We start from the raw sequence: 26,085 nt of genomic DNA, 5'->3' as shown, positions 1-26,085 counted from the left end.
TCGGTCCAAAGCCAGCCCTTTAGTGTCCTGGTACGACACGGCCCCTACATGCTCCTTTACTTGGCTCATATAACTTTTCCTTGGTGTTCCCCTCCCTCTCCTTCCATTTATTTTCCCTTCCATGATGTTTCTGATGAAGTGGTCGTGTCGTAGCAGGTGGCCTATCATTCTTCCTCTTCTATTTTTAATAATACTCATTAAACTTGTCTTTTCTTTCACTCTGTTTAGGACGGCTCATTAGTAACTCTTTTAGTACAACTTATTTCTTTCATCCTTACGTTTTACGTTTGAACGTTTCATAATATTTAGCCATAATACTTTTTCACTTATGTAACAAATAATCGGTTCCGCATCCAGTCCAGTACGGATATGATGGTCATTCTTGTCTACTTGACAGCGTGATAAAACGGTGTCCGTCACTTTCTATCCCGCGGTGTTAAAAAGTGACAGTTATTTTATCACGTGGATAAAACCATCCATAATACGCCGGCAGTGTGGAGACTTCCTTAGAATCTGTACCAACGTTTTCTATTTCAAGTCTTTCACTATCCGACAGCGTCACTACAACCATTCACAACTAAAACGTTCGTAAACTGCCCGTATTTCATATATTTACGACCTTTATCAATCAAAGACATAGCCTTTAGGGTAGGAAATAAAAATTCGGAATTTTACGTCCACCCGCGGCCCTTAAGGGCGTATTTGGGGAACATCCTGTACAGCAACACTCCTAACTGTACATCGGTGGACCTTATTACTAGTGGCTCTGTGAGCTGTAGACCTCGCGAGCATAGCGTATTGGGACCGTGCACGATGACAGCGGCCTGCCCTCCTAACGAAAAGTGCAATAACTCGAGTTTTGGGTCAAGTTGAGTTATATACATATTCGCGTTGAGCATAACGAGTTCTATATTTTCTTCTTAGACAGTTTTAAGGTATCTGTAACGTAAACATGTTTTTTATTAATCAAAACTGCAATATCTGAAGCAATGACTAGTGATTTACTTATGAAGAACGACATAACTGTAGTTATCGCTCTTATGCTTAGTAAAATTGTGATAACAACTGTTAGTCCAATAACTAATCATAAACGCAATAAGTGAAGTTGTTACACTTATGTTTAGGATTGTCAAAATTTTAATGATAAGTTTATTTAATAACAAGGCAATACAACTAAGTTATTGCATTTATGTTTAGGACGATGGGGCACAGACAGTATAGTTTTACCAATAACGGTGCAATATGATGGCAAGTTGTCGCATTTATGAGTAGTAAAATGTTCACTGCGGGGCGAAGGGTACGGAATAAGTTTCGATTTTGTGCCATGAGCATCCATCAGTCGCCTTTTTTGTTAGATTTTTTTACCGAATAATATAATTGTCAAAGTAACTGATCGCATAAGAAACACCACGCTGCGCTCTAAAACCCGCATTGCTGACGTAGGCGAAAAAACCGCTAGGCTCAAATGGGACTGGGCCGGTCACGTCTACCGCATGCATCCGGAGAGGTGGGCTAACTTAGCCACCAAGTGGATGCCGGTAGAGGGACGTGGACGCGGTAGGCCCAAACGGAAATGGCGAGATGACCTGGACAGCTTCCGGAACAACTGGCCGGAGGAAGCACCAAATCGGGAGTCGTGGAAATTAAGGGGAGAGGCCTTTGCCCAGCAGTGGGACACTCAAATAGGCTAATAAAAAAAATATAATTGCAATAATGAGACATGAAAAACCAGTATTATTTACCAGAAGTAGGACTCTAAAAATAAATGTTTATTTTTTTATTACTTGTGTTATTGTAATGTTATGTCATATAATCTTTAATAGAAAAAAACCGACTTCTCAAAATAGTTTGAAATGCCATATATACATTATTGGCTGGTATTTAACTGATATAGTAATCCACTTCGTCACCTTTTTCTCGTAGCATATTTCGTTTCTGTAAGGGTCGCAGTTCTAACCTAACCTTACCCACTTTTCTAGTAGCACTTCGTTTCTCTAAGGGTCGCAGTTCTATACTAACCTAACCCACAAAATCGAAATCGCCAAACTATGCATCGTTGAAGAGTTCTGTTCTAATCATCATCAGCAGTTCCACTTCATCAAATGCGACAGTTTTTAATGTAAACGCTTGATTTTCTGTTGAAAATACAAAAATCTCTATACGTATGCCTTTAAGATTTGAGGAGTTCCCTCGACCTCATGGATCCCATGTTCAGAACTCGAGCTTGGCATAAATGTGGCTTAAAAACTTAACTTGCTCAATAAACATAACGAAGAGGACAAATCACCTCACGTGAACTATGCGTCGTTGAAGAGTTCTGTTCTGATCATCATCAGCAGTTCCACTTCATCAAATGTCACCTTTCTTAATGTATATGCTTGATTTGAGGAGTTGTCTCAATTCCTCATGGATCCCATCATCAGAACTGGGTTTTGACAAACACGGGACCAATCTGTACATCCAATTAAAAAAAAGAATTTTCAAAATCGGTCCTGTAATGACGGTGGTATGGAGTAAAAAACATAAAAAATAAAAATAAAAAAATATAAAAAAACATACAACCGAATTGATAACCTCCTCCTTTTAGATTTGGAAGTCGGTTAAAAATACACTTTTGCAACAACTATAATAGAAAAAAAAATTAAACACATCGTCTTACTAATTAAAACTGCAATAAGTTAACTACTTATTGTACTTAAGATTCAAGCATACAGTACAGCACCATACTATAATTGCTTAAAATAATCGTAATATCTTGAATTACTAACGATAAGTGCAATAAGTAGACTACTTATTGCAGTTATGGCTTGTAATTATATCATGTCTGTATTGGACCATCCTAAGCATAAGTGCGTTTGCTCATTTTTTATATTATAAATAAATAATTATTAGGTACGTACAAATAAACTCAAAAATATTATCTATTTTTTGGTCAAAGTTTCAAGTCAATAGGATGTGTAATATTGGAGATATCAACTAAACAAATTTAAAATCTTTTACCGCGTTTTTCTCGAAAGTAGCTTGACTCTAGTTATTGCACTTTTCGTTAGGAGGGCAGAGCGCCACACAGCGGTTTGATCAATCAACAATACAAAAATTTTAATTTATTAAGAAAAAATACGAAGTTTAAGTGAAAAAAAAAATACAAAAAGTTATGTCTTACTGGGGATCGAACCCAGACTTTCTGTGTGCAAACAAAAAAAGCGAATGTTTGCAAAATGCGCTATGATAGTTCTTAGCTAAACTGACGAAATTCGGCTACTCACTCTCGAGTAATAACTAAATATCCAAATACCGCCAAAAAGAAAAAACTCTTATGATATCGATACGACTATTTGTTTAGGCGCGAGGTATCACGACTCCGCCATTTTTAAAAATTTCCAAAAACTGGATTGACATAAAAAAATTATTTAATTATAGAATCTGGTCACAAATTTTCACGAGAATCGGTTGAGAATTGTGACCTGTAGAGGAGAACATCCGGACAGACATACGAAAGCAAAATGCCCGAGTCAAAACGTAGACCTTCGCTACGCTTCGGTCAACTAAAGGTACGAGTAGGTATACTAGTATTACATATATACAAAATATTTTAGATATAGTTGAGTTGTACGATATTTTAATTAGATTTTTATATTTTCAATTATTGACATTATCGATTCAAAATTTGTTAACTTTATTACTATTTTTATTTTGTGTTGCTAATATTAATAATAGTATGTTTTACTTAATTCTTTTTGTATGCACTTGACGATCTTTTTGTGAATTTCTGCTATTTTTAAGGAAGAATAACATGTACCTACATTTTCAATCAGAAATAAATATAATCTTATTTTATCATATTATGATATAAGGTCCAACGATGTACAGTTAGGTAACCGTGTGATCGATGGTACCCACGCTATTGGAATATGTACCTACTTCAAAATTGATGTCCGCTTTTTGGAGCTTTACCTATTTGGAAGGTCAAGTTAGGTCAAAGGTATTGAAGGTGAATATACTCGTAAATAGCTTTTAATTATAGATCGTTCCACGAAAGCTGACGCGAATTTTCTATGAAAATGTTGACAATTCATTAGGTATAAATCAAGCGCCAGCTCTTATGAACTTATTTATACGTTAAAATGGTTTTGTAATTTGCAGACATATAATTAACGCTAATTAATCATTAGGGTTGAAATTATTTATACCAATTCCGTTAACACCACTCCGCTGCACCGAAAATGCTATAAAATTTACGATGTCTGGTAATTAGAGTGGACTGGAGTGGACTGGCTAGCGTTTCGCGTAGGGTCATTTTTAGATAAAGATAGATAAAAGATAAAATATTTTTATTCGTGACGATCACAAAACATGTACGAACATGTACAGACAACAACAGCAAGGAAAGAAGAAATCAATAAGTGTGCATCACGAAATGGACCCAACTCAAGCCAGCGCTGGTCTTCCGTAGGGCCCATTCGGTGATGCCACGACAGATAACACATAAAGATACATATTAAAACATTGCAAAGATACACAAAGGGAATAATTAAGAAAACACTTTTTGACAGACTTCTCTAGTTATTCTAGTTCGTTGCATTGCTATGTGAGTAATCGCTAATCACTCAATATAGGTGGTAAAATGGTGGTAAACGATCAATAGCGTTATCAAGTCAAAGGCTAAGTACTAAGATACGAATCGTGTTGGTTCTATACCCGATTTGGTAACTGGACTTCCTTGCCACTGACCTCAACCTTGGGGTCATTATAGCGGTAATAAATGCCCCTATTCATATAGCAATGTAGAGCTACTGTAGGTCCAGTGTAACACTGATTGTGACCTCTGTTATTATAGACTAAGATATCTAGTTATACTTCTTATGGTAATCGGATAGCTTATGGATGGATATGGATATAAATCACATGCGCTTAACTATTAAGGTCTAAAATGACAATTGACTGAATTGATTGATGGGGCACTGGAGGCCTTGGTCACTTTTTCTTAGTATTATGACATTTATTTCAGTTTGTAAATGACTGAACTGCTATAGTTCGTTTTTTTAGCATTAGAAAAAGACTACGCGGTCTTGACGTCTTTTATATGGAAAAGCGTTTTAAAAAAATCAGTAACTATTACTTATGAAAGCAAAAGAATGTAAATAATCGTATATGATTCATAATTGACATATTTGCCGTGCCTTATTTTTCAAAAGTGTTTTCAATAAAAATACACGTCAAGATTGTTTACTTTTTTTCTAATGCTAAAAAAACGAACTATATAGTCTCTTCTGAAAACCTCAGCAAGCATTTCATTCTTGACCATGTGACCGCTGATAGTCAGCCAGTTATAGTGACGACCTAAACCTGTATGTAAGTAATAAAAATATTTGTATAAAGTTGAACTTTAATAGCTGTAGAGTTGAATATCATAACCGCCATATATAGCATTGTATGCGGTAAGGGGCTGCTTCTGTCAACGTTTTACCACAAGTAAAACGTTTAATATTTGTCGTACCTTCAGAACTTCTTTCTTTTTGGAAATCGTTTCAAAATGTAGCCAAGTTTTAGATAGTGTCGATGTCCAAATACCCTATCCAATCGAACAAAGCTATCTTACGTCGCTTACTCGAAGCCATTACAAACAGATCAGGAGTGTTACTACGATCCCTTATACGACGAGTCGAAAGTTTAGAGGAACCATTATTGCGAGCTCTATACTAGTCGTACCTACCTTAGTTAGTGCTTCTGGGCATTTACCGCAAATCGACAACCATTTGTGCCTATTTTGCGTGAAACGAGATTGTTCTACTCTAACCACCCCAGCTCCTGCATGAAACCTAGCCATGTTTTCAGGTAGCTAACTGCCTCTTTTAGTCCCTAGGTATTTCCTCCTGTATACTTCTACCTGTTTGCAGTCTAGGAGAATATGTGTTTTATTATTTCCTCTATTGGCAATGACTTAAGTTTCAAGATGACATGTACTGGGACCACGTCGAGCACCAGTACGTTTATTATTGTGTAGGTGTTTGTCCGTACCAACCTTATATTACTATTTACATCTACAAAGGTCCATGGAGTAAGCCACATAGCTGAAAACGCCGGTTCGTTTCCGACAGCGGCCACTGGAGGGCTTGGTCACTTTGTCATTAGTAGGTATTTATGTATAAGACATCTATTTCAGTTTATACACTAAATATTACTCGAATATGTTACAGATATTCCTCATTACCAGTGGCGGATTTGCAGTGCTGGCCGCCCTAGGCCCCACGCCCCGTAGAAACTACTAGCCGCCCCTTTCTCGGCACCCATCTATAGACTGCCGCCTTGCTGCCGTCCCTAATATTTTGCAGCTTTAGGCCCGGGCCTACTGGACCTTAGGGCAAATCCGCCACTGCTCATTACACTGGATGGCCTGAGATTGGACTCGCTTGCTCAAACACGTGCATCCAGCGTTCGTCGAGCCGTAAGCGATAAATGATCAGCAATTTCCTGACTAGATATCTCGTCGCTCGTTACAGCTTGCTAATACCATCTTTTACACGTAGGTTTAGTGCTAAGAAACTTAAAATAGAAGAAGAGTTCATCATCATCATCATCATTCTAGCCTTCAGTCGCCCACTGCTGAGCATAGGTGTACATTATTGGTACAGTTTAACTTATTGACAGTTCCGTACAATCCTCAGCAAAATGGTATCGTAGAAACTAGAAAGACTTCATCGAACAGTTAGGCGGTTTCATCTTCTGTCCCAGTTGTATCATAAATAAGATCGGGGTCCGTTTTGCTATCTAATCGTATATCTGGCGTGATCAATAGTCGACTTACGGATAAAAGTGTGTTGGATAAGATCTTCTGCTTAATATCAGTACATCTGAATATATTTAATAGTGAATAGTAAAACTTGTGAATAATTTTCTTAGTTTTATTTAGAGTAAATTAGTAACATTTTACGGTAATATTTAATTGTGATTTAAAAACTGTCAGGCCTATTCAAATTTCGAGATAATCACAAGATCTTGAGACGATTTAGAGATCAACTAGATCTACATTAGATATCGACTAGATGTCACTTGGATATCTAAGTCATAACTTGTCGAAATCGTTCAAGAGGACCTCCAGAATCGCGGAAACGTCAAATTTGACATATCTATCTTACAAATATCTTTAAATTATCCGTATCGTAACTTGTTGAAGTCTAGTAGAAATCTAATTCATTTTCCGAATCGAGCCGTGTTAAGTAATTTGTTCTCCAGTTGCAAGTCCGAGCTCAATTGGAAAACTGCAACATCTACTGTTAGACCAAGAAAAGTCTGCAACGATTTTGATAGCTTACGCAATGCAAGTATTATTTATACGTCATAATTTCATAGAAGTTTGTCGTTAAAAATAACACTTGCACTGAGTGTGCTATCAAAATCGTTGCAGACTTTTCTGACTGAGGACTGAGGATTGTACGGAACTGTCAATAAGCTAAACTGTACTGTGCTAAATAATTTTTAAATGGGCGTTTTCTAAAATAAATATTGAAAACATGATTCTTTCAAATTTGGACCCTCTTGGGCTCATTTTGCTCAGAATCGACAGCATTCTCGATCCTATTATTAAAAAAACCGGGCACGTGCGAGTCAGACTCGCGCACGAAGGGTTCCGTACCATAATCCAAAAAAAAAACGAAAAAAAAAACAAAAACAAAACGGTCACCCATCCAAGTACTGACCACTCCCGACGTTGCTTAACTTTGGTCAAAAATCACGTTTGTTGTATGGGAGCCCCATTTAAATCTTTATTTTATTCTGTTTTTAGTATTTGTTGTTATAGCGGCAACAGAAATACATCATCTGTGAAAATTTCAACTGTCTAGCTATCACGGTTCGTGAGATACAGCCTGGTGACAGACAGACGGACGGACGGACGGACGGACAGCGAAGTCTTAGTAATAGGGTCCCGTTTTACCCTTTGGGTACGGAACCCTAAAAAGATGTCCCAAAATGTCCATTCCATTACGTCACGTTTTAGTGTGGTTTTTTTCACTTGTCTGTGCGTGACGTAGTTGAATGTACAATTTTCATACAAATTTTTGGGACATTTTTTTATCATCAGGATTGAATATGCTAGTGATTCTGCATTGAAAGAACCCAAAAACACCAGGATCGGTGAGAATCAGAATTTCAATAATTATTTTAGAAAACGGCCAAATAAGCTTTTTTACCTAAATCAATGTCTTGATGGTAAATTGTTAACCATGGGTTTTATAACGGCTTCCTAAATTTTACTAAATTAGGTAAGTTATCAAAAATATTGACACTACTAATGACAAGTCATTACGAAAGTCCGCAAATTGCCTGGGAGCACCGTTTAGTGGGAAACGATGGCAAATAACCTGACTACTATTCCCATAATGTCTCTAGTGGGGTTGTTACCAGTATACCCTGACCCCTAGTTTCAAGTTAATTAAGACGAAAGTGGACGACCGTGCGAAATGTCCTCATTTTCCTCTCTGGACATTAACATTATAGAAAATAGTGTTGTATGTGCACCAATTCGTTGTATATCAACCACATTATATCCCTTCGTTTGATTTTTTATATATTATAAGATTTATAAATCTTGCTAGGAGCATTTCAAAATTTGTATGGAGTACCTACGTTTTTCGCTCAAAATTCTCATATCAAATCTAAAAAAAGTCAAACAAAGGTCATAGCTAATGATTCATTTACATCAAATGATGTGAAAATATTTTCCAGAATGTCAATATCAAGAGAGAAAAACGGGAATTGCGTTTGTATGGAGAACCGTTCGTAACTTTTCCTCTTAAGCGTAATAGAAGGTGCTTGTACTGGTTAGTGTATTATAATAGGGTATTTTCCTACTAGTCAAATCAGTTACTTTTTTATAACTGTAAAAACGATTTGCTAATATGGAATTTATATGAAACATTACATCGTTACGTCACGCTCAACTCGCCTACTTTTTTTATTCTATCCGATTTATTAAATAGAACTTGTGTTCAAAAATAACTCCTATCTGTGTTTTTCTAATAATTATCTGGTGCTTTATTTCATGCATGGTGTAAAATAATTTATTTTAAATACAGTATAATACCCTATTGTAATACCTAAGCGTAGTGAATAATAGTGGCTATCAGAATAAAGCGACTACTAATGACTTACATTTGCGGGGGATGGATATGCAAATATGATTGCGCGCCATTTTGAAGCTACTTTAGTATTTATAGGCAAAATTGTATGAGGGTGGAAAATTGCTAACGACTTTCTGACTCCAGATAAAATATCTGCCTCTCTTTTATTTCAATTTCAATATCTTTAATGTCAAAAACGCATGTCAAAATATACAATATAAAATTAAATTAAAATTAATACTACAATACTACGTTAAATACATTACAACAAAACCGAGTTAAAAAAGATACCTAGTAGTTATTTATTTCACCGAAACACAAGTGGCTAAAACATAAATATTAAATAATAATATATTCTTTATTGTGACCCATATAATAAAAAAGAGGATACAGAACAGAACATAAACATTTTAAAACATTTAAATTAAAAAGTCGCAATCGCTTGGTAGGGCGCCCCAAAAGGTTCGTTAGGTAAATAGATGGAATATGAACAATTTATCACAATAAATTTTAACTTTCCTTACTTCCAATATTTAAGTGGCAATGGGCAGGCCACATTGCGCGCAGAGAAGATGGCCGATGGGGTCGAAAAGTGCTCGAGTGGAGACCACGGACTAGCAAGCGCAGCGTTGGACGTCCACCCACAAAATGGACAGACGATCTTGTTAAGGTCGCCGGAAGACGCTGGATGCGGGTCGCTTCCAACCGGTACGTGTGGAGGTCCAAGGGGGAGGCCTATGTTCAGCAGTGGACGTCTTATGGCTGAGATGATGATGATGATGATGAATATTGAAAATAATGATACCATTCGATTGCTTACATTTTATTAAACGACCTTGTTAAGGTCGCCGGAAGACGCTGGATGCGGGTCGCTTCCAACCGGTACGTGTGGAGGTCCAAGGGGGAGGCCTATGTTCAGCAGTGGACGTCTTATGGCTGAGATGATGATGATGATGATGAATATTGAAAATAATGGTACCATTCGATTGCTTACATTTTATTAAAATAAAGTGTATGGCAATAAAAACTTGTCGTCTAGCCTATTCAAATAACCGTTATCATTTTCATTAATAAATCCAACAGCGATCTACATTTGCAAATATAACATCAAGAAATACCTAGTTTCAATTAATCCTCAATTGTTCAACGGGATTTTAGCACATCATCAAATTTGTGCTAATTTGAGCGTACAATTTGAATCCAATTAATTCGTCATGATATCAAGCGAATGGTTTTAAGGTGATATTCGGATTGCGACTGCAGCAGCATTATTGAAATAAATTGAAGAACTTGAAATAAATTAATTTTAATTTAATTAATTTTAATTGATGTGGATGTGAGTGATGTGACATTGATATTGCGGCCGCAGCACTGCTACTGTATCTGTGAAGGATCCCGCAACACAGGGAAAAAGTGGTTTCAGTCAAGTCTCGCGAAATTTTAGTATGATGTAGATTTTAGTCTCCTGATTATTTTTTATAAAGGCATAATTTCTCAGAAGTATACTTTCAGAAATAACCAAGTTGTTTTCTAAAATCGATACATTGAATTGACAGTAATGGCACATACTGATTGTTACTGACGTTATGAAGTTGAAAAGAAAATTTTTTTTTTATTTACAGATACAGCAGCGACAACAACAACGCCGTAACAGTAATGCAGCTGCGGTCGTCATCCGAACGTCACTTTGGTGCCGGTGAAGGTGTTTTAAATAACAACTACTGCAACTACCCCCACCGCTTTCGCGCTTGTCATCTCATATATTTGTGTTCAGGGCATTACACTGTATGCATCGATACCATATTTACCCATATCAAATCATGTTGCAACGTTACTGCTGTAGACTTTATGAAAGGAGTGACGTCAATTTAAAGAAAATTGAAAGTGATACGCACTCTCCGCAGTAATGCGACAACAGCAACGCTGGTGCAGTCGCCTTCCGAATGTAACTTTTAAACATATCCATTCTCAGCAAGCAATACGTTTGGAACTGTGTAATGTTTGGAGAGCAAATAGTATTCACGCCAAGTAGGTCGCTCCCGGCTGAAACGAGATACGTTATATATGATATTTTATAATGGCAGAATCTCTTCTGCTTGGAAAAATAATATATAAGTCCCTAGTTAAAAGTTTCAAAAGTGCAGATTTTTAGGGTTCCGCAGCCAAAATGGCAATCGGACCCCTTGTAGTTTCATAATGTCCACACAGGCAGACGTCTGTCTGCCCGATTTGAACTTTAATATACGTCAATTGGTAGATTTAGAAACGATATTATGGGTTAGATGTGTCAGTGTTAAAAGTGACGTTTTTGTTTGAAGAAACGTCATATTTGACACTGACATATCTAATCCATATCGTTTCTAGGTCTAACTGACGTATCTTAAAGTTCGAATCGGGCCGAAAATGTACAAACTTTTTTGGAATTGTTCCTATGTTTCTGTACACAAGCTAGCGGAGAATAGAAAATGACACTGCATTTCAGCAACGTCCGTCTAACGGCCAGCCATTTGTTTCCCCCGTTCCTTTCCATGGAAAAACGTCCTAAGTGAAGAGAACACCCAACTACATGTAACGTTTTGCCAGCAAGACGTTGCGTTGCAAATCCCAAAAAGAAGAGTTAGGTTTTGGACTGCACCCAACACGCAAAGTTGCAAGGAATTGCTGGCTAGTATGGCCATAAATAATTTTGCTGATATATTTTGTTTCGCTTAACTTCAAACTCGCATAAATCCATTCGACCCTCTTAGGAAATATCTACCCATGGTATAATAATATACTCCGCCTGGTACTCCATTCCCGTCTTTTCTAGGTCACCTAACTGACACGGGCCTACGTCATCATGCGACAGCGCTATATGATAATATGGGATAGCGCTATATATAGCGGCCATGTTGTTGTGACGTAGGCCCGTGTCACTCTGGGAATGGAAGACCATGTTTTATTAGACTATGTATCTACCCTATTACCTTTGTCCTTTACTTAATACCAAAATTGCAAAATCTGACAGTTGGGCTTAACCGAGTTAAAGCCTGACCAGGAATATATGATCACGCGCCAATCGCGCCATGTTGCGGAATTTCACTGGAACTAATTGTTTCATACTAAACTGAACTGTCACCCTATAGTTACATGAGAATAACAGCGCCCTCTTGACATCTTCCTCGCGTTGTCCCGGCATTTTGCCACGGCTCATGGGAGCCTGGGGTCCGCTTGGCAACTGATCCCAAGAATTGGCAAGGCACTAATGTTGATAGGGGTTGCTCCCCATGTCCCTTAGTTCTAATAATCTTAAAAATGTAAGATTAGTTCTAAGTTGGCTGTATATTTATTCTTTTTTATTTAAAATAAACAGTTTAAAATTTAATTTTTTTTTTTTTTTTTTACTAGTTTTTACGAAAGCGACTGCCATCTGACCTTCCAACCCAGAGGGTAAACTAGGCCTTATCGGGATTAGTCCGGTTTCCTCACGATGTTTTCCTTCACCGAAAAGCGACTGGTAAATACCAAATGATATTTCGTACATAAGTTCCGAAAAACTCATTGGTACGAGCCGGGGTTCGAACCCGCGACCTCCAGATTGAAAGTCGCACGCTCTTACCGCTAGGGCATCAGCGCTCCTCAGCGCCCTCTTGACAATGATCATATATTATTGGTCAGGCTTTATATTGAAGCGATTTTGTTGACGGAAAACTAATGATGGTGCTTGTCTAACGTACGTTAAAAATCGAATAATAAGCTTTTCAATGCAAGTTATTCTTAGCGATTATTTAGTATTTACCCACAGACATTAAAGTGTCATTCTATAAATTGCTAACTATGTAAACAAACCGCCATATTGAAATTGTCTCTGAATGATGAATTTACTAGTGACTTTTGTTTACATAGTTAGCAAGTTCCATAGAATGACACTTTAGGTAAATTTGTCTTAAGTTTGCCTTACAATCGTCATTACTTTTCGACTGAAATGCTATCGATGACAACCTATTAATTACATTGCACATACAAAGAAAGCTTTAATTTAACATTTTAATCATTAAGCATGAGGTTGCCTTTGAACAAAAATTATGTTTAAATAGGTATAGGTAATATATTTCATACAAAATTGAAGTGAAGGGTTGCAACGCAAAATGGTACCTAAATAGAGGTAATCCTTAAAGGCATTTTCTTACGTGAACGCTCTGGCCGTGAAATTAACTTCCTGTGGTTTTTCAATAAAAAATGTAAATGGGTTTCTTCAAAATAGAGTAAACAGGTTTTCTAAATGATCGGCAACGAGCAGACGTCCATATTAGGCCATTGCAACTTATCAGGTGGTTTGTTTGCTTGTTTCTTACGATGAAATATAGAGAAATCATCATCATCATATCAGCCGAAAGACGTCTACTGCTGGACAAGTGGACATAGGCCTCCCCCAAGGATCTCCGCAAAGATCGGTCTTGCGCCGCTCTCCTCCATCGGCTCCTTGCGACCTTAACCAAATCCTGGGTTTTTTCCTGCTCCTGATGGAGAAATGTAGGTGTAGATTATTACCGCTAAGACAAGGCTGGGGGGTGGAACCCGGGGTTTTTCCATCTCCACCCGGCGTGAAGGTTGTCATGAAAGACCAGTGTGTGGTGTCGCCCTGCATACTACCTTCGGGGGAGCTTCGGTTCCAGGGCCTTCGGGTTCATGGAGGGGACAGCCTCGGCTGTCGGCAGCAGGCGGTGTTCACGGTGGAATGCTTACGCGTCCATGTCAACGCCACCATTGCTACAACCGGGCATACCGTGGAGGTTAGTCGGTATTTGGCCCCTTGGCCACGAGTCCAACATATCCGTCCTAGTTCCCCGGCTGAGCGTAATGCATTACTCCTCGTAAAAAAAAGGTGTAGATTATTACAAATTGATAATCAACTCATCTTTTATTCAACTCATCGTGAACTGAAGTGCCGAAGCTACAAAATCAATGACATTGTCACTCGATATCGGGACAGGCCCTCAGCAGTACTTTGCGGATAATGTTATCTTGATGGACTTTTCCGTTTTGATATCGATATTATTCTCTAGTGTTTTGCTTTTTGTGTTGGTTTGCGTTTTTGGATTTCTAAAAGATATATTATTGTTTATGCGACTTAAGGCTGTCTTTCGACTGTGGCGGAGAAAAGAGATGTGCTGGAATCAACCTGGGATGATGATGATGACGATTGATAACAGCTATCCTTTATCCTTCTTTAAGCTTTTCTACATAGCAGATTTGAAGGTTTAAAAGAGAAGAAGTGGAAGAAAAGGGTAGACAAACAGAGTTACTTTCGCATATATAATATGTATTAGTACGGATTTTGTCTGCTTTTTTTTTTGTAAATAAATATAACCTACACGTGGACTGCGTACAAGCGATCCTTTACGTCATCGATTTTTGACCCCCCCCCCCCTAAAATCATGCTTCGAATGACCCCGTTTCCTCCTACATCATCATCATCCGATGTCCAGACCCCCCCCCCTCTAATTTGAAATGACGTAATTTATGAATAACCCCTTACGCACATGCGACACATGTCAAGGGGCTGACAGAGTTGTCTACCTTATTATTACTCAATGGTAGTACACAACTTTTAAACCAAGATGGAAATCTTAGTGGTACCACTACAATCTAGGGATTTGTTTCCTACTTGAAAAAAAATTTGCTTTACTAGATCAAATTTCGGGGGGCAAAATCTTATGACAAGGATCTAAGGATACAAAGATACTCAATTATTGGCGCTTTTCTTATAATTATATACTAGTTATCGCTCCAAGTTTTTTTTGGAAGTGCCCACATTTTTAAAGGCGATGATAAAGTATGAATTTTTGAGTTCGGCGACTTTTTCTTTAAACTAAATAGATTAGATTAGAACTATTTTTTTTAGAAAAGTATCAAAGGTCATCGCAACAGATAAAGAGAAAAGGAAAGCGTTTATCAGAGAAAAGACTGGCCGTAAAGAAAATTACATTGCCACTTCCATGATTGAGAAAAAGCGGCCTAATAAAAAGCGAGGGTGAAGATAATATTGATAATAAGAGTAAGTCGAATTTCACAAAAATGTATTTTATATTCACGAAGAAATATTGCTGTATCAAAACTACTTTTTTTCAAATTGTTTTTAGGGTTCCGTACCCAAAGGGTAAAACGGGACCCTATTACTAAGACTCCGCTGTCCGTCCGTCCGTCTGTCACCAGGCTGTGTCTCATGAACCGTGATAGCTAGGCAGTTGAAATTTTCACAGATGATGTATTTCTGTTGCCGCTATAACAACAAATACTAAAAAGGTTTTCCGGTTTTTTGTTAAGTTGTCATACTTACATAATTAAGTTAAGAACCGTCGTCATCAGATATACATAGTGTCCCTAAAACCAACGCCAAGACTTAAAGGGCTTATAGCAGCGGTTCTCAATCTTTTTTTTTGACGGAACCCTTTTGGAAAGCGAAATACTTGATGGAACCCTACAATAAAACAATAGTTTATAGAAGTGTGTTATTTGCATAGTCAAATTTTTCGAGGCGACTAAAGCATAGTGTTCTAAATTCTTGTGGAACCCCTGCAGGGGTGTCGCGGAACCCTAGGGTTCCGCGGAACACACTTAGAGAATGGCTGGCTTATAGAACAGCTGATGGGCTACAAGATTTAGCAACTTTGCCATTATTGAAAATCTTTAAACGAAAGAAAAGAAATACTAACTCTGTTCCAATTGAAACCGTTTAAAATTACATTGCAGTAGGTAGTAGTACTTTAGGGAAGATCGTGGGGTTTACGAGGATGTATGATTACTATGAACTCAATTTACGTCAAAAAAATCAAACATAATCGTCACATTACACATGTTCATATTATATGCTCATACGTCATTACGTCATTTGCATTTTCCTGTTAGGTAATGATTGATAATACGAACGAACTAGAATAACTGTAGAAGTCTGATATAGAGCTCAAAACCATACAAGTGCGGGTCGGACTCGCCCAACGAGGGTTCCGTACTTTTTAGTATTTCAAATTTTATATTAATGAAAAAAAAATGAAAAATTACGCTTCCGGCAGGACTTGAACCCACAACCTCCGTGCGTTAGCTCTACCAATTGAGCTACGGAAGCCTACCAGAATATCGCGACTCTTTCCATTCCTTCCTTTATGTATACACGCCTTTGGGGTGGCGTATAGCGACATCTACCGAAAGACGATTACATCTTTTAACGGTACCGGCCGGCAGCGGCTTTTTTTTTAAGTATTTGTTGTTATAGCGGCAACAGAAATACATCATCTGTGGAAATTTCAACTGTAGCTACCACGGTTCATGATTACAGCCTGGTGACAGACAGACGGACGACCAGCAGCGGAGTCTTAGTCATAGGGTCCTGTTTTTACCCTTTGGGTACGGAACCCTAAAAAAGACCCTACGTGTATTTTGCCGCCAGCGATTCAACTGTACCTACTGCGCGCAGTTTGACAACGTCAAATATTGTAACGCCGCGAAAGAGGTTGGACATTTAAAATTTTATTTTAGCCAATCAATACTTTTTGTGACCAATCACAACTATTTTAGGGTTCCATACCCAAGGGGTAAAAAAAACGGGACCCTATTACTAAGACTCCACTATCCGTCTGTCACCAGGCTGTATCTCATGAACCGTGATTTTTTGTCGTTTTTGCGTGATGGTAAGGAACTCTTCATCTTCGTGCGCGAGTCCTTGATTGGCCGGTTTTTAAAATAGGTACCGGGAAATTGTGTATTCAAAGCAGCGGGTGGGGTATGTTTACTGAGAAACTATTATAATTTAACTGTTACTAGGTTTTTTTTTAATGTCAGTCAATATGGACTGTGTTTGGAAGTCAAAATGTCAGAAGCAGAAGTTGCTAAGCGGTCGAGGAGTCAAAATTATTGACACGCTCTTATTCTCTTAACAATAAAGTCGCGTCAAGATCATTTTGAACACCTCGCCCGCTTAGCAACTTCTGCTGCTGACTGTACTAAGAGTTGCGTTTATATGATTACACGCCCTGATTTGATCATCCCGTCGACGCCTAAAGGCGTGATTAGAATGACAGAGATAATTTGCGAACTTCGGTGTTCGCGGTTATAACCCAGCTAACTAACATGCTGGACGCAAACATAATTCAAATTTCCGAACGTACCGTCAACCAACAAATTGAATATGGCCGACCTTTTGCACTGCTTGTCTAAATATTTCCAAAATATGCGACAGTATGAATTTTGCGGATATATGTTGTCGATTCAAAACTGTTATTTTTTTACGCTCTTTCGTTTGAGCATAATTTCATTCGGATCTACCGTAGGCCCCGGCGCAATTATTTATATGTATAGATATATTATGTGTGTTACCAGGGATGACTTACGGCTCCGAAACGTGGTCTTTCACTATCGGCCTCATCTCAAAACTCAAAGTCGCTCAACGAGCTATGGAGAGGGCTATGCTCGGAGTTTCTCTACGTGATCGAATCAGAAATGAGGAGATCCGTAGACGAACTAAAGTCACCGACATAGCCCACCAGATTAGCAAACTGAAGTGGCAATGGGCAGGCCACATTGCACGCAGAGAAGATGTCCGATGGGGTCGAAAAGTGCTCGAGTGGAGACCACGGACTAGCAAGCGCAGCGTAGGACGTCCACCCACAAGATGGACAGACGATCTTGTTAAGGTCGCCGGAAGACGCTGGATGCGGGTCGCTTCCAACCGGCGCGTATGGATGTCCAAGGGGGAGGCCTATGTTCAGCAGTGGACGTCTTATGGCTGAGATGATGATGATGATGATGATGATAGATATATTCCGTCGCTGCTCTTACGTCATTAGCGTTTTCCTGTTAGGTTGTTTGATAGTACGAACGAGGAATCACGTGGTTACTACGCATAGTAAAACAAATGACATGACTGGTTTACAAATTACTACTTATTTACTGTTAATTATTCGGACTCTAATTGAGTGTTTTATGCAGTAGGTACATGTACAGCCGTGAAGACAAGATGTTTGGTAATGTAATTAAGATGTTAGTGAAACAAGTTACTGTATTTTTTTATGGAACAGTCACTTTAATTGCTGGTATTTGCATGTCTGATGTGGACCAGGTGTCTCCTGTAACACGAGCAAATATTTAAAAAATAGATTGTCAAATTTATGTTTAATATTACATTTTTCGTACTTTAAATTTTTCTTGCACCTATTACTGCTTGTTTTCTGTTTGGCCCGCAGGGTTAACTGGTAGAGAATGCCTTCTGGCATTAAGTTCGCCTTTTGTACAATTTTAACTGTGCAATAAAGCTTAAATAAATAAATTGTACTCCTGTCGCATCAGTAATGGAGTCGCCTTTATGCCATTTCATTTATTCAGTGTTCCGCCTAGGATCTCTACAACGGCTGATGGTGGAGCACTTTTCTTATACAACAGTTTCACCTTGCTTTGCTAGTCAATAAAAATAAAACCGGCCAAGTGCGAGTCGGACTCGCGCACGAAGGGTTCCGTACCATTAGGTAAAAAACGGCAAAAAAATCACGTTTGTTGTATGGGAGCCTCACTTAAATATATATTTTATTCTGTTTTTAGTATTTGTTGTTATAGCGGCAACAGAAATACATCATCTGTGAAAATTTGAACTGTCTAGCTATCACGGCTCATGAGAGCCTGGTGACAGAGAGACAAGACGGACAGTGGAGTCTTAGTAATAGGGTCCCGTTTTTACCCTTTGGGTACGGAACCCTAAAAACTGTCATTTTCTAGAAAACACTTGAAAATCGATAACAGATGAAATGATTATCGGACATCTCGTTAAGCTCATGCTTAGGCGGCTTCCTACAGTATATCAGAACGACCTTGGCTGGCCTATCTTGAAACTATAGACATGTTAATAATAAAGAATTCATTTAAGTGAAGTTTTGTTATATCTTCTTGAGAAATAAAGATTCTAAAACTGTAGACTCCATAATAAATAAAATATCTCGGAGACCGAGCTTTGCTTGGAAAACATATATATAAAAAAAAAGCCTTTTATTTCTTGAACATTTAAAAAATTGTTTACATACCTATTTTATATGTAAAAACTCAAAAATGCGCGTTTTCCCAGAGGAAAGACCTAGCTAGATCGATTTATCGCTCCCGAAAACGAAAATTAGTAAATTTAAAGGTACTTAATTATTCTTTTGTACCAATTTCGTATTAAAATATTTAAAATGACAGACAGTTTGAAGCAACCGAACTATCGTTTTTAGTAGGTATTTAAGATTTAAAAACATTGTTTTATTGATTTTGAGTTACGTTACGAGTCGCAACTTTTTGGAGTGTGATTCGAAAGCAGAGACTCTTTGACAAATGAAGGTTTTATCTTAAGGGACTGGAAATCGTTGATATTTAAACATTTTGTTTAACTTATCTGCATTCTATGTAGACATACTCCTTATTATGTACTAGTTCATGGCCAGACTATCTCTTAAACTAATCCCATACGGAACGGCTGTAACTCAATCTGATTAACAACCAGCCAAGTGTTTTTATGATTCTCCTTGTTTAGACACGTCCCGCCAGACAACCTTACACTGTCAGGCCTATTCGGATTTCGAGATAATCACAAGATCTTGAGACGATTTAGAGATCAACTAGATCTACATTAGATATCGACTAGATGTGACTTGGATATCTAAGTCATAACTTTTCGAAATCGTTCAAGTGGACCTCCAGAATCGCGGAAACGTCAAATTTGACATATCTATCTTACAAATATCTTTAAATTATCCGTATAGTAACTTGTTGAAGTCTAGTAGAAATCTAATTCATTTTCCGAATCGAGCCGTGTGTCTCGCCCCGTTTTTGTCCAGTCCAGTGCTATCACATTTACTTCTGTCGTTAAGGTACAGTTCGGATTCATACTACACCAGGATTACTGCAGTAATGCGGCGCGACAATGCTGCCGAATCGACTGTATTGTGGCTTGTGGCCGCATATGTCATAAATGTAAGACTTCGCATACATTTATGTAGTCAGCATTGACAAGCTTCACAAGCTTGCTATAGTTCTACAGCTCATATAGCTACTTGGGTACTTGGGATTATGATTAATAGTTTTCTTGGTTTCTATAAACTCTAAATGGTCGGACGACATTAGAAAGATGGCAGGGCCGACCTGGCATAGAACCGCCGCATACAGAACAACATGGAAATCCATGAAAGAGGCATATGTTCAGCAGTGGACGCAAATATGCTGAGCAGAAAAGAAGAAGAAGAATAGGTAGTTTAATTATTTCCTACATAGTTTCAAATTAGATATTTTCTAGTATTTACCCAAAACTTCCAACTTTTAGCGAATTTTCAAAATACTTTTTCTGGTCACGTTTTTAAGTTATTCTCTACCCGACTGTACTAGATATTCAGAAACAGTTAATATTTTACAAAATTACGTGCTCAATTACGCAAGGTTCTGCCTACCCCATCAATCCTTTTAAATATTCAATATCCCCGGAAAATCCCGGGATAAAACCGATCGCATTTCAATAAAAAACTCGTTTCGAGCGTCGTTAAAAAATCGAACGAAAAGGGAAACCAAATGACGTAGGCAGGTGTGCGGTTGATGTCAAAAAGATGGAGTTTTTCAACGTGTTTCAATTTAATAAAGTGAAAAATGTGAATAATAATTGATTGATCTCGTAAGACTCATTGGTCTATTGTTAGGACGACAATATGTAGTTATAATAGCCCGCAAAATCAAGTTTTCAAGCCTTTTTAAACTGGGTTGTTAATTCACTTGTCCTAAAAATAAAATAAAAATTTAATGGACCTATTATTACAAGCTAAAAATTAGGTTTTCGTTCTTTTATCACAGAGTTCTCATGGCCACCTCTGTGTCCATAATCATATCAGCTCGATGCGACGGTACCATAATATTGCATTATCACCCAACTTGCATATGTACATAATGTGAAGTTTCATACTAAATCGAATATAGGGAAGTAAGTCTAATTATCTTGCGAGATTTGACCAGAACAACAATATTACAAATAAACATTGCTAATTAAATAAAAGCTTGTAATATCAATCAATTTTCTAACGTAGGTGCAATCCAAATTCATATGGGTTTTCCATATCTGTCACAGTTGCTATAGGCACTATATTTCTTTCCAGATATTTGTATTATTTACAAATTATATTGTATTATTTACATATTATATTGTATTATTTACATATTATATTGTATTATTTACGTATGCATCTGTGAAGGTCGCTATAAAATTATTGCTGTATAAATTGGGTGGAATCATTTTCTTTTTCTTTCATATTATTATTTTGAACTAGATTTGGAGCAAATAATTGAGAAAAGTTACTATTTCATTAATGACATACCGTAAAACGGGGTGAGTAGGTTTCGCGGGGAGCTATGGGTTATGAATGGGGAGAGAAGGATTTAGAAGGGGGTGAGGTGGGTTTTTAAGGCTACTGCTACAAAAATAATGTATTCCAATTTAAAATGGACCTATAGTAATATACGCATAATAAAAAAAAATCGATCCAACAATCTTCCAAAATCACCTTTGTATGAAAAACCCTCTCACCCCAAATACGAGGCACTACGGGGTGAGGTGGGTTTTCCTCTTTATCGTCAAAGTTATGAAATGGAACTACCCAAAATAAAATACAAACGTCCGAACCACTTATTATATACACCATTCAGTTTTCACATGTAAAAATAAAATTTTATCGAGGTATGAAAGTCAAATTTCACCCAACTCACCCCATTTTACGGTACAAAAAATTGCAACATCAAGAACCATTATTTCTTCTGCCGAGTTCTGCCCTTGTATATATATATTTATATATTATATATATATATATATATATATATATATATATATATATATATATATATATATAAGTAGGACAGTGTAGAAGTCATTACCTCACATCAAAGAAACAGGGTTTCCAGCCTCCCTTTGAGATTACAAGATAAGCTGTCTATAAATACGCCGAAAATACGGCAGATTCACAACCCTGCTGGGATTTACTATTTTCTTTTTTATGCGAAGCTTCTGTTTTGGATCATCCGAAATGGTAAGATTAGAGATCTGCTTTCTGGATATTCCTTTTATTGTAAAACAGAAATATTTATATACGCGAAAGTTAAGGAAAGCTAAAATATAAGAAAAGACAGTTTAGCTTTAATATTTTGGATGGCAGAGTAGTAGTAATATTCTATTAGATATGTACAGTTACAGTCACCTGCAATAATATGTTACACAACGAAGGCTGCAAAAATATCTGACACGATCTTATTTTTAGAGCCATTAGAGCGTGTCACATATTTTTGTGGCCTTTGAAGAGTAACATGTTATTGCGGATGACAGTACAATAACGAGATAGCACTAAAAACTCCAATAATTGTCAGAACAATTAGTCAACACCGCTATTATCGCTAAAAAGATTTTACAGACACCCTTGGGGTAGCAGAAATGACCCAAAATAGGTATATTGAATAACGTAAAGTAACCCGTTTTTATTGCTCTGAAAAGTGCTTTACGGACAGTCAAGAAATTTAACCTTTCATGTGTTTGTGGTGATCAAAAATCGTGGGTTCAAACCTCGGTGAGCAAAAAAAATAGTTTTCGAGAATAATAGAAAAAGAAGACGAAAGGTGACGTTCCGTTTCCAACGACAGCTGCGCTGCCGTGGCGACTCGTTGGTGTTGCTGTCAATTGGCATAGTAAAACGAATGACAATCCCAATTCCCAATTGACAGTAACGTCGCGACGGTAGTTAGAGCTGTCGTTCGAAATGGAACGTCACCTTAACATTTTGGCCACGAGCCTTGTCATACACAGGCAAGAGGTTAGTTTCTGTACCGTTTCGTAATTTATCACAGTGACAATCAATGTGAAAACCACTAGGGATATTATTGTTACGGTGACAAGGTAGCAGGGTACGGAATGGTACAGCAATATTCCTTGACCATGCATTAAGCAAAAGGGACGTAATTTTGCAACTCGTCCTCTTAGGATGGTGTTTAGCAATATTGTGTCAACCCACATTAATTACGCAACTATACGCTAATAAGATGTCAACTCAAAAAGATGACGCTTAAATGGGGCGACACGACATCTAATAGTTATAGATTAGAATGCGGGGTACGCCAGGGTGGACTTACTTCTCCGGACCTCTTTAACCTTTACGTCAATGACTTGATGGGGAGGCTGAGGAGCACTGGAGTCGGGTGTCACGTGGGTGACGTCTGTATGAACAGTCTCAGCTACGCTGATGACATGGTGCTGCTCAGCCCCTCCATCAAGGGTCTGAGAAAGCTGGTTTCAGTCTGTGAAAATTATGTTAATTCTCATGGGCTGATTTACAACGTGGCTAAGACAGAACTGATGGTTTTCAAGGCTGGAAGGGGTCCGGATAACATACCGGAAGTCAAATTAAATGGAGAGAAGCTGCGTATTGTGCAGCGGTTCAAATATCTTGGCCATATACTGACGGAAGACATGAGGGACGACAGTGACATGGAACGCGAAAGAAGAGCTTTGGCTGTCCGTGGCAACATGATAGCCCGCAGGTTTGTCGGGTGTAGCAGGGGAGTCAAACGTACATTATTTAATGCATATTGTCTCTCTTTCTACACCTGTCAACTGTGGGTCAAGTACAGCAGGAAATCGTACAGCGCCATCCGTGTGCAGTATAATAATATATTCCGGACACTGATGGGGCTGCCGCGTTCCTGCAGTGCCTCCACCATGTTCGCGGAAGCCAGAATCCCTGACTTCTTTGCAGTGATACGCGCACGCATTTCTTCCTTCTGGGAGGGGATGCGCCGCTCGCATAACTCCATTATCATGTCGGTGTGCCGCAACATTACTTGTAACATGTTTAGGCATTGGCTTTCAGTACATCGAAACGGAAACAAAAAATAGTAACAATTAACTATTTAACTTGTTTTACTTTGCTTTTAGTTTATTTTAGTTTTAAGTTTTTATATTTAATTTGATATGGGTGTACTATTTACTGTACGTGATGCCTGAAAATAAAACTTTATTTATTTTTATTTATTCATTTTTATTTTATTTAAAGTTGACATTTTATTGCAAAATGAATGTGGGTTAACACATTTTTGCTAAACAATCTAGTCAGTCTGATTAGGATAGATAGACCATTTATTGATATTTTTTTTTTACATGTCATCCTGTTCAAGTTTGTTGTTATGGAGCGAAACATGTCGAGCATCTTCGACTCAGTCACCCGCTTTAGACCTTTAGTGCATTTTAAACCTTCGGGTAATGGAGAAAAGAGTAGGTATAACATTGCAAAAAGTTAATATAAAAAAATCTAAATATATTTATTTCAAGAAATACAGAAACTTCAATAAAAGCAGGACAGTGATTCCCTCATTATAGTTTTTTATTAGTAATAGAAAAAAGGTAAACAATCTTGACGTGTCATTTATTGAAAAACACTTTTGAATAATAAGTAACGGCAAATATGTAATAATTATGAATCATATACGATTATTTACATTCATTTGCAATTATAAACTGATTTTTAAAAAGAGTTTTCAGAGAGTCAAGATCGCGTAGTCTTTATCTAATGCTAAAAAAACGAACTATAGGCTCAGCCTGTAATGTGGGGATCTTAGAGAAATACCGAACGCTGATGTTGCGGCTATTATTTTGACAGAATATAATTAATATCATATTTTTTATTCATATGATCGAATCACGAAAGTGAACAAGATGTTAGTAACATTCACGAATCTTTATCTTGATGATCTACTTGTATGATACCGAGATACCGATCTAGCTGTAAAGGATGTTGTCAATGATCTCTTATCACTTGACTGACTTCGTCCCATTGTGACATTTGTGACCTTATATAACCAATGTTTCTATGACCCATTTGTATCGTAAACAAACCAGGTTTTCTGCGGTTACCCCCAACCGCAAAAGGTTTTCTTAACTTAAGGAAATAATTAAGAATTTAAGTGTCATGCGCGTCAATAATTGACACAAATTAACAATCATTGGCATAAGAAAGGCGGGTAACTACTGTCCTTACCAACGTACTTGGCGATTTAGCTAATAAGCAACTACAATAAGGAATTATCCCTAGCAACGAAATGAAAGCATAATGCAAATTCGCACAAACATTTAAGCTTCTACGTACTCACTTTTGCTGAAAATCCTCTATAGGTTGCCGTCAACAGAGCTCATTACATTACACTGGTACGTATTGACGCGTAGCGTCGAAAACAACCCTTAGCTTGGTGGTTAGTGACGTCACAGGCTGTCTAAACTAAACGCGGATAGACTATTCGTTTTCACACTCGATTTAATTGAAGAATGGATGTGGTGGTAACACGCGGATGGGCCGAGTACGGTCGGTGGGACGAGCGACGTGCGCGCTCCGCGGCGGCCGGGTGCAGACTGAAGGCTCGGTTGAGGTGTGCCGGGCCAATCGCGTGTCCCTCCCCCCTCCGCCTCGCCGCCCGCCCAGGCTCAGGCCATAGAATACGTGATGTAGAATGTCAACAGTTCTAAATGGGTACATAGGATTCAAGGATCTGGGATCCAATGCATGGCAAAGTGTAGGCAAATATACAGGTCGTAAATGAGATTGAAAATAGTTTATATGCAAACCAAATGTGTTTGTACATAATTTTGTCATCTATGTAAACTCTACACTTGTTAAATTATACTTATGTGGTGTGTATACCTACACAATCTATAAAGAAAATCGACTTAGCAATAATTGTCCTGTAATTCTTCCCTGTGGAGTTTTTTTTTTGAAAGAAAAGAAGTTCAAATGAGGTAAATAGGTATTACTCCTTAAAAGTATCAGCCTACAGTCATAACCTACCTATTACGACGAGCTGTTCTCATGAATGGAAAATGGAAACTACATTTCTTAACTAAAATTATAAATAAAATTAAATATGATCTATCAGTCTTAGAAAATTCAACCTGGACCCACAG

General features: G+C 37.8%; 1 protein-coding gene across 1 annotated transcript in view; it reads right to left on the bottom strand.

Moving 5' to 3' along the window:
- LOC134801012 (cGMP-specific 3',5'-cyclic phosphodiesterase-like) overlaps window positions 1-25,704 on the bottom strand; it is a 195,549-nt gene extending 169,845 nt beyond the window's left edge. The window contains exon 1 of the mRNA XM_063773511.1: window positions 25,281-25,704. The gene's annotated coding sequence lies outside the window, so the exon portion shown is untranslated. The remainder of the gene's footprint in view (window positions 1-25,280) is intronic.
- Between the last annotated feature and the right edge of the window lie 381 nt (window positions 25,705-26,085).

The sequence above is a fragment of the Cydia splendana genome, chromosome 21 (assembly GCF_910591565.1).
Source record: "Cydia splendana chromosome 21, ilCydSple1.2, whole genome shotgun sequence".
In the NCBI taxonomy this organism is placed as follows: Eukaryota; Metazoa; Arthropoda; class Insecta; order Lepidoptera; family Tortricidae; genus Cydia; species Cydia splendana.
Note: the sequence above shows the minus strand (reverse complement) of the source record. Positions and strands in the feature narration are given on the sequence as shown.